A 15677-nucleotide genomic window follows, 5' to 3' on the forward strand; every position below is an offset into this window, starting at 1 on the left:
AATTGAATCTTTTATTTTTTTCGTGCAATTCACATGAAACCAATAAGAAAAATGATAAAGGCATGCAATCAATCAGTAAAAGACAAGTATTGAGCGAGAAATTGAGATTCAATATGGATCGTAGATCCAAATCAAACCTTAAGTCTTTGAAGTCTTTATAAGGAAGACGAAATTTCATTGTAAATATACATGAAAGGACATACAAGGGTGCATAAGCAAATCTATTTTTAGAAGCAAGGGTTATCAGATCATAAAGGATCAAGATCAAGAGAAGGCAGAAAAGGAGCCTGCATTCAGCAATCAAGGATTGTAATCTATTAGGTTTATTGTATCTAATACTCTCTAGCAATTGTATTAGAATGAAAATCCTATGGTGATAGGTTAGCTTTACAGCTATTTTGTAGATCCTTTTGATTAGGTGATTAAAATCCTTTAACAGGGTGACACTTCATGTTAAGTGTTTGCAAATCCTCTAACCAGGTCACTATTAATAGAGTGTAAAGCCTTTAACAGGGCAGGCCTTTAACAGGGCAAACCATCAGAAGTGGTTGAATAATATTGCTGTAGTAAATTTTGTGGGTATCATCCCCAGCCCAGTTTTACCTTTTATTCCTGGAGGGTTTTTGGGTTACCAAATTCCAGTGTTATGATTTATTGATGCATGAGTTTTGTTACATGTTTATTTGATGTATTTACATGCATGCAATTTACTTTTAGTTAAAAATTTTATTGGCTAAAGTGTGATACTTATGATTCACACCCGCCCCCCCCTCTCATAAGTACTCTTTTCATATTTGAATATTCCAACAGATGATAGATATTCTTCCACATGTTTTTTGCATCTCTTACAACATGCTCAATGTCTTTGATTAAAATCAAACATGTGTGGAATCTAATCATCATTTTACCTTCATTTTTCTTCATGGCTGCCTTTACTTCTGCACCAGTAAGATTTGGCAATAGTTTCCTTAAATATTGCTCATAGATATCCTTGGCTATCTATGCATCTGATGCCCACCTTAGCTACAATCTTACTAATAGTTCTTTTGAGATTTGGAGAGCAATCTAGTCTAGGGAATACTTCCACTTACCCATTTTGGTGAGTACTAGTTCCTCAATCTGCATCTTCTTAGCATCAATTCTAGTTTCAAAATTTAGAGCCTTGAAGTTTGTGATGCCAGCTCCTTCCATCTATTTTAGCCTTTCTTGGAAGGTAAATGGAGGCTTACTAAACATAACTTCGCCTTTACCTTTTCCTTTGCCTCTCCTGGTGAAAATAGCTATGGAGGCCTTTAGTAGCTTGGTAATAATTACCCTGCCCTTCTTCTTTGTTGGCTCTGCCTCCTTTTCAAATTCTTTCTCTTCTCCTTATTCTTCTTCTTCATCCTCTCCTTTTCCCTGAATAAGCATTAAGGGACCAATGGAAGTTATCATCTTAGCTATTTTCCTCTTACCTTTGCTAATTGCTTGAGGTAGCTTGATTTCTAGTTCAATTCTGGCTTTTGCCTCATCATATGTGCCAAATACTAGTTGCTTAGGGTCTACAAGTTTATTTACTAATGCTTCAATGATGTCCCTGGTCTTATCAATATTGACCTCATAAGAAAGAGGTTTCACCCATGCAACTCAAGGCCTGACTGCCCAAATGTATATTCTATCATAGTCTGACATGAAACACACATCATCTTTATAATCCTCAATAAGTTTAGGAGGAATCTTGAACCTGTTGTTCATCCTTTCTTTGAAATTGTCAAAATAATTGTCCATAATGTTGTCAAAATTTACACCCATTTCTACAATAAACTCATTTATCTGATACAAAATGGGAACATCCTTTCTCCACATGATAAAACCTTTGGATAGAAATAATTTTTGTACATAAAAGAAAAGGCACGTCAACAAAGAACCAAATTTACAAGGATTGTTCTTTCATGTTCGGATACTATCCATATTCTTTTTTAATTGTTTGAGTAGTAACTCTGATAGATCAAATTCCATGTGTTTCTTCACAACTTTGAACGCTAAGTCCACTGTCTCACATGGCATGCTATTTAAATGACTAGTAAAGTAGATCTTGTGGGAAATTACATGGATACCAAACCTCAACTCCACATCAAAAATGGTACTAATTTTCAAACCTCTACCATCCCACTCGGCTAGGGTTCTCTTCTGGAGTTCATCTTGACCTAGGGTTTTGGTAGATGTTTCTTTGCTCAATATGGGAAGGCTAGTAATCTTGTGAATCATCTTTTTGGTTATCAATACAGGCTACTCTAACCATAATTGACCATTTTGTATGTGGCTAAGAATATACCTAATCCATTTTATCTGAAAACTTCTTAGCAAGTGTGTGATATGTGTCAACCCTTTTGTTTCAAGATGCTTGTGCTCGGGTTTCAATGAGCCATCAACACACATTTTCTCTAAAGCACTATCTATTTCTAGGGTTCTTGTCTCCTGAATTGAACACTTAAAATGAGTGCAGATATTGTTAATTAATAGTACCTTTGGTGGAATTTGGGATTGCACACCATTAGGGTCGAGTGCCTTTGCCACTGCTAGAACAAGTTTGAAATTTGGTGCTTTCCACTCTACACCCTTGACCAACATCTCTAAACTCCTCTTTGCCTTGCTATTGCTGGTGCTTTTTTATGTCATTGTTGCTTGGTAAGTGATGGAAATTTTTGAATAAATTCCTTAGCTACAAATTTTCTTGAAATCACTTGGAATTTCTTGTGTGCACCTATAAATCTCTTTTCTCTATGAATACTGAAGACACGGTGAAAAATGGAGTCAAATTCTACCCCTTTTGATTTAAATTCACCATTAATGCTAGGTACCATACTAATGTAGTGCATGACATACTATCATCCACTCACTAGCTTGGTAGAAACTTGTGACTCGGTGATCAAACAAACTTACATTGCTCCCAACCTAGCTCAGTTGAGTCTATGACTAACCTTGCTTGGTATGAACTGAACTCGAGTGATCCTTTTGTATCTAAAATACTGGTTTGGATCTTCTTCTTTCTTCCATTTGGAACTACTCTAGATATAGCTTGAAGATGTAGTTCCAATCCTTCCTTCCAAGAATCTAGTTGGAAATGGTGGAGTCACCCACTTCTTGAGTGACATTGCCATCATTTGAATTGTTCTGCTCTATCACTAGTACATTTGACCCCAATTTTCGACCAAAATTTTTGACCATCTATTAAAATGTTTTAGATTGGTCGAAATATGCAAGGAAAAATATCTTTTTTTAAAAATTCATGCCCGTGTTGGTCAAATTTTCGACCAACACGGGCTTCATATGTTAAATTTTTTTAAAAAGTGGGAAAAACTCATTGTTGCTGAGGACAAAAATGGAGGAAGGGTTTCACAGGTTGGAGGAGGCAAAGGCGAAGGTTTTTGAGAAAGGGGCATCTATGTATAGGGGGTGCGTGGAGACGGGTGTGGCAGCGATGGTGTTAATGAAATCCTTGCAATCAATGTTGTCGTCTGCTAATGAGGAGGCCAAGTTAGGGCTGAAGATGAGAGTGGCGGCATTGGTTAATGAGGATGGGGTGTTTTGATAATGCAGGATCTGTTAATTGCTGGTTTTGACATCACTAGTGCAACAATAGAATGGGCAATGGTAAAACTCATTCATAATCTAGATAAAATGGAAAAAGTCCAAGGGGAGTTAGAGGAGGTTGTAGGTCATAGTAGAAGAGTGGAGGAATCTGATATTGATCATCTACCTTACCTTCATGCAATGGTGAAAGAAGTGCTTCGACTATATCCTCCTGGTCCTCTTTTGATCCCTCATAAAGCATCAAGATCTTGTGAAATAGGGGGTTTGTGATCCCCAAAGACACACAAGTATGGGTTAATGTGTGGGCAATTGTGAGGGATCCTGTTGTGTTGGAAGGAGCCTTCCAAATTTATGCAAGAGAGGTTTTTGGAGGGAGAGGGAGCTACTGTGGACTTTAAGGGACAAGATTTTGAGCTTATACCATTTGTAGTAGGGAGAAGAATATGCCTAGGGCTTCCTTTGGCTGATAAGATGCTTCATTTAATTTTGGCTTCGCTGGTTCACTCCTTTGATTGGAGTCTTCCTAATGGAATGAGCACAAAGGAACTAGACATGGACTATATATTTAGAGTGGTATTGTGGAAGAGTCAAAATTTGGAAGCAATCCCACTACACCTGCAACATCACTTGTATTAATTCTTCAATATTAAGGTAATTTCTTCAATACGTTGGCTCACAAAGTCTAATATGATAATGCCGTTTAGAATGGAGGTGTCATAATAGATTTAGTAAGTTGACTGACTTTCCCTACAATAATTTTATTAGTGTCTAAGACTCTAAAGTATCAAGAAAAGTGACATCTGTGTACACAACATAGTGAACGAGGGCTACCATTTCTTTCTTAGGTGTCACACCTCTGTATCAAGAGAGACATACCCATACAACATAGACCCTTCCCGCACTCTACATGGCACTACTTCTGTGCATATCAATGAATTTGAATGCAATATTATAAATAATTTCTGCATGCAACTTCTTACCATTATATACTTATTTTTGTTTAAATTAATATGATCATAAACGAGTTTGAAATTTGTATTAGAAAGACTTTGAGATTTTTATATGGTTTTTGTAATGTAATATGGGTCTTATTCAATGTTATACCACTTCTTTGAGTGTGTTTCATATTGTTTCAAGGAAATTCAAGGAAATTTGGATTTATTTGTAGCTACGGGTTCTTGTGCTTTGTCTTGATAATAAAACATGAATTGGCACCGGATGGACATTCTAGATTATCTACTTTGAAACGTGAATTTGTTGACATATGGGGTGAAAACCTCTAATGTATCCTTGGCATGCACTGATAATAAATGGCATATTGTTATCCTGATGTCCAAGCCCACAAGTTATGTGGAGTAACAATGGTTGAATATCGAAGTCTCTAAGAGAACCTTGGAGACATTACGACTCATTTATTGGATCTTTATTACTAACTCCTACTTAAGATCCATGTGGAAGGGTTTGGGTTTATCACTAGTCCATAAATATTGTCATGCATAAATGTTAAAATGCCAGTATCATTACTATTAATGAAATATATTTCCACCAGGTTTATAAAACTCTTTATAGAGTCATTTACCAAAAGATCTCTATTAATAGGCTCTGAAAATACTCTATTAATAGACTTTAAAAATACTACATTTTCAATAATAAACATTTATAACTGATATAGTACAAGGCTAAAAAATCCATTTACTTAGATTCTTTTTTTTTTAATGCTGCTAACTCTTCAGAGCCCTTTATTCATCTAGCTCAATTGTAATTTTTTTGCTTTGGAACACAAACATTTACGTGCTTTAATTCAATAGAGAGTGTTGTATGGGGGCGTTTCTGAATTTATTCAGGTCAATTACAAATCAACAGCTCTGTATCAGTCTCCAGCTGCAGCATCTACATGAAAGATGGCTTTGATTTCATTCATGTCATCTGCTATCAATTTTATCGAGAGAGAAGATATTATCATCCAGGTTCTTCATCTTGGTGGTTCCAGGAATGGGCACAACATCATTTCCCTGGTCTTGAACCCATGCAAGAGCAACCTAGCTTGGGTTGCACCCTTTTCTTAAACTGATCTTACTTAGCTTTAGTAATAGATCTTGGTTTCGCTCAAGATTCTCACCTTAAAACCTCAGATTCCCCTATTTAACAAATCAATTATTATGATATGAAACAATCAACAATGACAAAATCAAATCAATTTAATTTTTACCTTTATTGTCAGTCTTGTCATGTAGATTTTTGTTTAGATTTTACTTTGTTGTTCAGTCTCAATGTTTGAACTCAACATCAGATCATCTTTAAAATGGTACAATTATTAAATGGAAAAAAAAATCCTATCCTTTACCTTACGAAGTCATTATCTGTCACACTTTGAAGAAGTTTTCCTCCTGTGCTGAAGAAACCCATGCCTAAAGGACTGTATGGAACAATCCCAATCCCCAATTCCCTATGAATGGAATAAAATGAAATAAAATAAATATAAGTAAGCTTGTATTCCTTATCTAAGTTCAAATGGAACAAAGTTCAAAAAAAATCTTATTAAAAACTTCAACTTTTGGTATATACTGTAAACCCAATTCACAAATATTTATTCTCAGTTCTCTGCAATCTATAAAGTAAACATTGAATCACTGACTGTTGAGGTATTATATCGTCACAACATTTACCTAGAGGTGGGAATAATTTGGGCCTCAAAATCCCTACTCTAGAGAGACCATTCAAGTTGCACAACAGTGATTGGATGCACTGCATGGGCCCTACGGATTGTTGAAGTATAGGCTTCAAACAGACCCATATATTTTATATTTCCCTCTTCCACCAACTTCTTTAGTTCACCCATCTGTATAAAAGGAAAATTGATTTGCTTGTTATCAGATTTCTTATGTTTTGCTAGGCGTCGGTAAAGAGCCAGAGGGATACAATCTTGCCCTCCAAAGCCATACAACCTTGATTATTAGACACATATTTTCTAGTGAAATTAGAGGTTTGAAATTTTAATTTTTTTGTTTCTGAGACAAATTCATTGACTCATGTTACATTAGCTTCATAAGAACTCATCTCTCATGACAATAAGTTGGAGTAGTATTGCACTTAGTGACCTTCTGGAAAGGCTTAATGCTTCACCTTATGAGCATCATCTAAATGTAATGAGTACTACGTGTTCCATTCATTCTTATGAAAAATGAGTTCTTGTGAACCACTATTAAAATAACTTGTTTCAATACGTTTCACTAGAAAACCACACAGTTGAATCCTTGTAGTAAAATCACAATTTGACTTGCTGTAGAAAATATTTCATACTTATCAATCTCAAGAATTGATATGTAAAATATATTTCTCACATCAAATCAAATTCAAGATTCAACTATGTAGTTTTTGGAGAAAAACCATTGCCCAAAATTTTATAAATAAGATTAAAATAAAAAACCTGTCACAGTAGTACAGATTTTGAATCTTAAAACTTACAGCACCATGACAAAATAGTATTTTGGTACAAGGTTAAGGGTTTGGAATCCGAAGACTTATAGTAGCTTCTATGGGTACAGTAATATCCACCCTGTGCTGGTAATAAAGATCAATGTAGTCTATATCAAGCCTCTTGAGGCTTGCTTCATAGGCAGCCCTGACATATGCAGGATCTCCCTTCACACCAAATCTCCATTACTCCAAGTCAATCCAAACTTAGTTATAATATGAACCTTCTCTTTGATACCTTTCAAAGCCTATTTAGGAAGGAACAATAAAATCATTATGCACAGTGTTAGAACAATCAAGCTCAGAGAATTAATAGATTAAGAAATGGAAACAGTACGAGTTGGAAACAAGATGTGCATCTTTTGATCAATCAATGGTTTTAACAAATGCATCTTTTGAGTAATATTGATCACTTTTCAGTGATGGTTTATATAGTTTTCAGCTATGTAAGGATTTGATACAGTTGATGCTTCCACAGCTCATAATTATGTTATAATATTGAATTACTTTTTAGAAGAGTCTTCTAGTGTAGGTTGGAAAAGAAACGTTAGAACTTAAGTATAAACACACAAGAGAGCTTGTTAGGTTTGTTTACATGAATGATCCAATGTTTTCCAAGATGACACAAAATAAAATAGCATGTATGGTAGAACCATTTTTTAAATTGTAAAGTGAAGCTTCTCGACACCTAACATATAGAAATTGTTATCCAAATTTGCTCATCTACATCACCACTTATTAGTTACAGTAGTAATCTTAAACTATATCATAGCAGTAACTGGGAGCCAAGCATGCTCAGATCAACATGTATGGTAGTCACAATCAAACATGGATTTCAAGAATTTTTAAGGAAATGAAAGAATTTCATTTTATTCATGCTACCTATCCAAGAACCTTGAATGGCACAAAGAAATCTTACTCCTTTTTTCATATATTCTATCTTGGCTATATTTATAAGATGTGTCTGTATAATCTTTTGTCTAACATGAGAAGTCATACAAAATATTTGGAAATACCTTCATCTCTGAGTTACAAGGCATAGAATCATGCTAAATTGCTTTAATCCACCTTAGGTTCAGATTTCTTGATTATGCTTTGCAAATATTGATACACTGTTATCCTCTTTTGTAAATCCAATTTGACATTATTTGATTTCTAGTTGCTCTGTATTATGCATTAATGGTAGTCCATGTTCGAAGAATGTAATCCCATCTTTGTTATATGAATAGAGTTCACATAAGAGATGTTGGTATGGTTTTTATAAAGCAGGTTAACAGCTCTGTCTTCTAAGTTCTTTCTTATAAATGGACATTTGGATATGGTGATAGTAATGAAGGGTCAATATTGGTCAATATGATTGTGTTGGAATAGACAAGCAAAGGAAGTAATCAAAGCAATTAAGAAACGCATTGCCAATAAGAATCCTAAGATCCAAATTCTTTCTCTGACGGTTAGTATTGAATAATATTATAAATTTCTATATACATTTTGATTTATTTTAAGTTATCATTACTGAGATATTTGGTTGAATTCTAAGTGCAAAAAATTTACTATAGTAAGAATTCATTTATGATTGACTTTGATGGATAACTTTGATTTAATATTTTCCTGGTTATTTTTGCAGCTATTAGAGACACTTACAAAAAATTATGGTGATACTGTTCACTTGCAAGTTGCCGAGAGAGATGTGCTACATGAAATGGTCAAGATAGTAAAGAAAAAGGTCTGTAAAAAAAGCTTTTGTGTAACTTGCACATGTTTTTTTGGGTAGTAGCTTAAACAATTTTTGGTTTGTGATCTTAGTGCATATTTTCAGCAATCCTTTATGTGGGTTTTATTTGTATTTTATTTTGTAGCCTGATTTAAATGTTAGAGAAAAGATCTTGGCCCTGCTAGATACATGGCAGGAAGCTTTTGGGGGGTCAAATGGAAGATATCCACAATATTATTCTGCATACCACGAGTTACAGGTAAGGAAAAAAATAAAATAAATATTAAGGATGTTCAACAAATCTCATGTTTTTCAAGGGCAGGTTGAATATATTTGACTGACTCTGCCAAATGGCAGGGTAAAACATTGACCTTGAGATTGACCTTCATTTTTGTTACCTAGATTTTCTTTCTAGCTCGCATACTTTAAATGCCATTTGGAAGTAGTGTATATTGTTAAACTATTCTAGGATGAAGTGCAGTAGTGATGTTGGCATAATGACATTAGTTAGTAATTAATTTCATGCTGCATGTTCTTAGTTTGAAGTTTTATTTGTCATTTTAGAGCCCAGTGGCTCTAGGGCCTTGAGTATGGTAACCTGAGAGAGTGCATGAATTATTTGTTATTGCGTATTAAAATGTGATTGCCTACCTCAGTTTGCTACATTTGTAGATGCTTTAAGGCTTTCCAGAAAACAACAATAATTGTGTTACAGTTGCTCAAGTATCTTCTGCAGTCACTCCTCAAAGATCTATTTTAAGTTTTTATCTTAACCAATAGAAGGCATCAACTCCTTATGGAAATTTCCTTTTAGGTGCCTACCAAAAATGGTATGATTCTTTAGAATGATGGGGCTCCTGCACAAGCAGCATAATGATCTCTTTATGGGATATATTGGATTTTTCCCAAAAATAACAAGTCCCACAACACAAGTTATGTATAAATAGTATTCTATATATAAAATACGTAATTGCAATTCAATTTAGAGAAAATTGTATCAAGGATTTATGATCATTATACAAATGATATTGAAAATAGAACACCCTAAATTCACTTGTATCCATTTCACTGCATACTTCTAATAGCTGACCATATTAGGAATTTGGTGGAAAAGCTTGATAGGATGCTGGGAGAGTTGAGACTATCCTCCTCAATTAAACTCAAGGGCACATAATGAGTGTCCAAGTCATATGGCCCCTTGGGCCATGAGAATGGCAGGACATCTATCATCTTGTAGTTGTTGTATTTAATGACAGAACCAGTATTGGTGCATCTTTCTATCAAACATTTTCAAATTGATCCCAAATATGATGTTTGATGGAAATCAGATAAATAATTATTAATCTTATGTTCCTTGTTAAGAGGATCAAAGATATTCTTCCTCAATGAAGGCCAAGGGCATGGAATGAGCCTCTGAGTAGAACCCTTAGTCCATCCATCTCGCGATTGGCATAGTTGACGAGGGACGACCATTACTACTGCATCTTCTTAACAAATTTATATGGAGATTAATAGAAGAATACTTGCATACCAGTTACTTTCTATTATATTCTTTATTGCTATTATTTTATACATCGATTCTTTTCTAATTCAAACATGGTAGTTTGATTTCCATGAAGTTTTGCAAATCCTCAAGACCACAAGATAGATTAAGCATCAATCAGTAATTGTGAAATATCCCCACCCAAACCCGATCCAATTTTTCCATTTTTTTTGGTTTGATGTATGTTTTGGACTCCTAGGAATGGTGATGTTTCTAAGTTCGGAAATTCTGATCTGACTTTGGCTGAGTTCACTTTGATGCTTGTTTATGATAACAGATTACAAATGATTAAAGGAAATGACTATACAATGAATGAAAACATGTATAGCTAAATGATATGGCAAAATATGACTTTATTGTTTACTGCTAAGACTGAAAAGAGAGATTACAGACCTATTATCAGTCACAAATCAAACTGTAACAATTCAATCCATAGGTTTTAATGTCATATAATCAACATGTATCACATCCAGATGTTAGCTAGCTATTGTAGGCTTCTGTAGACCACTTTGGGACTAGTAAATGACCACTTTAAGGTATGATATGAAGTATGATCTGCAACAGAAAGATTGATATTATCCTAAACAGGTTTGATATGCAATTTCCAGCCATTATATTCAGTGCCACGAATCTAATATGCACTTTCAGCCACTATATCCCTTCAGATATGGTAAGTTTGAATGACACTTTCAGCCACTATATCCAAAATGTTGAACTTACCTTCAGAGAAGTCCTCTTGCATTGGAAGTAGGATTTCCAGCCTAAAAAACATGCACATTACTCCAAGTAAGTCCATGGGTGAGGGGAATTTTAAAGGTAAAGACAATGACTCAACTGGTTTTTCTCACAACTCTATACAACAGAGACATAGTAATGGTGAAAGACAATGGCTATAAATGTTAGTGAACCATAATTTGGTAAACTTTTAGTTTTCCATCCCTTGTCTCTCTTCTATTTAAAAATGTTCTTTGTTTTGGTAAACTTTTAGTTTTCCATCACCTTGCCGATTGGGATCCGCCTTGTAGATTTGAGGCGACATGTTTGGATTGGATTTGGTTTAGGTCCTTGTTTACAAGTTTTGTGCCTAGATTTGGGTCTTATTTCATGTGGCTAGGGCCTATATGTTTCATGTTCTGGGCCGAGGCCCACATGTTACCCTTTTGAGGTTAGATCTGTCTCAAACTTAGCCTGGTATATGTTCCCAAATTCACACCCTATATGCTAAAGCCCTAGCCACTTGGATCTAGGCCTAATTAGGCCTGTATGTTAGCTATTGGGGCCTAATCAAGCCCATTCTACATTGAATTATGGACTTGTCTAATTAGATCAGGTCCATTCATTAGATCGAGAGGCTGTTTAAATAATTTTTAGGCTCCAATCTCGAGTTTTGAGCTTCATGTTTCATCGTAGGCCTAATTATAGGCATCATTATATCTAGTTTAAGCTTGATTTGGTCATATAAGGCCCATGTGTTTCATTACAAAGGGCTTGCTGATTGGTTGATATTATATGGGTCTTTAGGAATGTGCCAACACTCCCATAGGAATCTGGTACCTGAGAGGAATCAATCATGGAGAAAAGAGAAGAGTGAGAATTGCCTTAGAAATTCCTATGAGCTAGTATAATAATATGGTTCATTGGTTCAATAGATCTCAAAGTTTGTCATTTTTTCACTTAATAATTATCATAACATAATTATTGTTCCTCCATATTGGTATCAGTTATGAGTGTTGCATGCTTATTATTGCTCAGTCATATGTTGATTGATGTCCTCTTGATTATTTATATTTATTGATACAACTTCTCTTGATTTGTGTATCATCTTGTTAGATAGTAATCATGGACCATCATTGGATATACATATGATCATTGATCAATTATCACTTGGTTTTTGGTCTTCATAGTAGCTATCATACTTATCAACACTTGGGAACCGAAATACCCATTATGGATTCCTCATTTGCTATTATGTATCACTCCATATTGATTTAGTAATTGGTTCATTAACCAAATCACTTCTTCTCATGATGTTGATGTGTATTGACTGCTCTTCAACTTCTTCCATGTATGATGCAGATTGATATCTTAGCTACTAGTGAAAATAGATCTAAATGATGATTTATCCATAGTTCTGATTCTCTAATATGAGTACTTTCCTTCATCTAGGAATGATTGCTCAATACTAGATGTCACGCTGAGAATCCTTCACCATTTGATCATGGATAATCTTGTGATGGTTATTGCTTTAAAATTTACATGATGACTAGTTTGAAGATGTCATGGTGACTATCCCTTTGAATGGTTTACCCATACAACATAAAGTGTTTGATGTTGATGAAAGCCTATATATGAACTACTTGAGCTCCTCCTTTCCTCTTGTTGGTAGTTGTAATGATTTTAATGCATCCAAAAACAAAATCCACATCAACCTCTAATTGAAGACAACACAATTTACAGTTTAGAAACTACCATGTGTATGCCTATTGCTTGATGAAGATAAATACTAACTTAATTCCTTTATTTTGTCATCTCTATGCTGCATCTTCTCAGCGTGAAAACAAAGGTTGTGATGTGTTTGACTATTTTTCATCTAGCGGTGCTAATCTATGTAACTTGATATCTTTCTATTTTGATTTGTTTAATTTTGTAACAATATTAACTAGTTCCTGTTGTATTTAGATTGGTGGAGGTTCTTACTCATCTTTGTATTCAAGTCGTGGCATGGGTGGTGGATACTTAAGTGGTCGTGGCTCATCCTATTATTAAACTGTAAGTATAATAGTCAGATTTTTTACTGTAAAATTTTAGTCTCTAATAGTAAAGTCTAATCTTTTGTTTGTGAGACCTTACTGTGGTTTGAGTAGTAGACTACAAAGCTGTCTTAGTATGATGTCTCTTTAACACATCTCTATGGCATATAGATATGTGATCATGAGGCTGCCATAGAATGGAATAGAATCAAGCTTTGAGAGGAATAATTTAATTTTTTAAAGGCAACATTCTTTTTATATGAGAAGAGGCTCTTGTAGCTTGAGGTGGCTGAATGAGAATCAAAGTGCAAAAATATTATACAAGCTACTAGTTGGTAGCTTGAGAATTTGAAGAGATTTTTGTGGTAGCATTTACTATTTCATAAATTAAAGATATTAATATCTCAAGTGTGGGAAGGCATAGTATGCATGAGTAGCACATTATTGTTTACTTGTATCTGAAACTTTGTTATTTTTGTAGGAATTTTCATCGAATGACTCTTGCAGATAAAGGATGATGAGCTTGCATATTTTGTCAATGCTTTTGACATCAACTAGAAGACATTTTTTTGCCACAAGTAACTTAGGTATCTAACTAAAATAATAAGATAGCTCAATATAAGCATAACTATATTGAAATACAGTATAGGATGCCCATGCAGAGTTTTGACCTTTATAGTTAAGAAGCTTAATGTAAAAAATTAAAAATCTTTGCCTATGTACATGCCATGTATCTTAGTTCAAGATAACTACCTTGTAAATGTTTTAGTTAATTTGATAAATTTCTTAATGGACCAGGTACCCTGACTATGGTCTGTGCAACTTCATTAATATTATAATATATCTTAGCTAAAGTGATAAATAGAAACTGTGGAGATGATATGAAAAACCTTAGTTTGAATGTGAGATGGACAAATAGATTCCCCTTTAGTCTGCCCTATGGAACTATTGTCAATTATCAACCATACAAATCTTTTTATCTCTTAGTTGCTACCTTTTAGAAGGAATTCAACTTGGGTAATGAAGGTCACTGAGTTTGAATGTGAGATGAGACACAGACTCATGTACTATTAGGAATATCCATTCATATGGAGCTTAGATGACTTTTCAACAATGTGCCAATTTATTTCTCATAGTTGCTTTACAATAAAATTGTAGTAGCTCTACGCTTTACAGTCTGCATTCTTAAAACAAACTTATGTAATGTGGTAAAAAAACATTTGTGTTGGTTTTCTATTAATTATTTAATGAAAATGCTAGGAATGGTTTTTTCCTTTTGTAAGGTTGATTGATCATGATGCATCTTAATTTATCTAACAAGACACAAATTAAATACTGAGGCAAAGCTAATGTTCAGTTTATTCATGTTCTTTTTAATTAGGATACAATGGCCAGGTGACCAGTTGATCCAGAGGAGGAGTTGAGGTTGATGTCTTAGGAAGTATGTGGTTATGTGGAAGCTATTCTGAATAGTCTTGCTGCAAATGTACCCAAAGTAAGAACCTTAGAACATCCTTGCATTAAAGCACTATAGAAATAGGCGTTCTTTTGTATGGTTCTCATGAGTATTAACTTTTCCTTCAATGATTGACAGGTTGTGGTGCTCTGCCAAGTTGAGAAAGCCAAAGAGGAAATGCTGACTCAACTTTATAGCTCTATCAGGTGAAGGTTAATTACATGTGGCTAATATGGCCATGGTACTAGTTATATTTTTTTTCTGTGTTCCTCATATATTATTTTTCAATTCTACTTCAAACAGCTCTCAGAGTATAGCAAAGATTGAAGAACTTCTCCAAGAAGATTAGAATGCAAAAAGGAAACGTGAGAGATTCAAAAAATAGGCATCTTTATTGTCAAGACTTACTCATCAATTAAGTATCCATGATGTTCGAGCAACAAGTGATAATTTTTCTTCAAATGGAGGTACTTGATATATTAGTTTTTGTTAAGTGAAATGTTTCTTTTCATAGTAATTGAATAATATATTTAATTTCTTATAATGTTTATATCTATATACAGCTTCATATAAAGGGAGAATTGTTACAGTAGATATGTAACCTCCATTATATTTAGAAGCTTCATATCTGCTTAATGTTCTTTATAACAGTATTTTATTGTGAAGATATATGCTATTCATTTTTGTTATCAAATAGAATTGCACTTGCATTTTAATATATGTTTTTGATGAATATTCAATCACAATAACTCAAAACCAAAACAATAAGAAAAATTATAGCAGATATTGAGAGGGATCATCACATTTGAGGAACCATCCATGCAGAGAAAAATATATTGAGATTATTTTGTTTGTTAGTGATGTCATTTTTCTCTACTCCTAGCTACAGTTTGCAACTAAAAATAGTTGAAGCAAAGGAATATTCTGTACAGATATGATCTAAGAAAACCAACATATACTTTCTAAGTCTACAATAGTATCATTGGCTCAAAATTTTTAAATAACCATTTATTTGCAAGGGCTGGCACAAGCTATATGCCTAAGGTGCATCAAATTGTTTGAATAGAGTTTGTCTCAAAGATAATACCTCTAACATTTACTTGCACCTTTTGAAAGACTTCTCTGACACTTAGCATAAAGAATAGGAGTTCCCATCTGGACAGAACTTCT

The 15677-nt window shown here is 34.1% G+C and overlaps 2 pseudogenes; one reads left to right on the top strand and one right to left on the bottom strand.

The window, feature by feature from the left end:
* The first annotated feature begins 3361 nt into the window (after positions 1-3361).
* Positions 3362-3843, top strand: LOC149553929 (geraniol 8-hydroxylase pseudogene; annotated as a pseudogene).
* Positions 3844-5443: 1600 nt separating this feature from the next.
* Positions 5444-8069, bottom strand: LOC149553930 (putative aldo-keto reductase 2; annotated as a pseudogene).
* Positions 8070-15677: the final 7608 nt, after the last annotated feature.

Source organism: Cupressus sempervirens, chromosome 6 (assembly GCF_028749045.1).
Source record: "Cupressus sempervirens isolate cs-2001-9-10 chromosome 6, ASM2874904v1, whole genome shotgun sequence".
Lineage (NCBI taxonomy): Eukaryota > Viridiplantae > Streptophyta > Pinopsida > Cupressales > Cupressaceae > Cupressus > Cupressus sempervirens.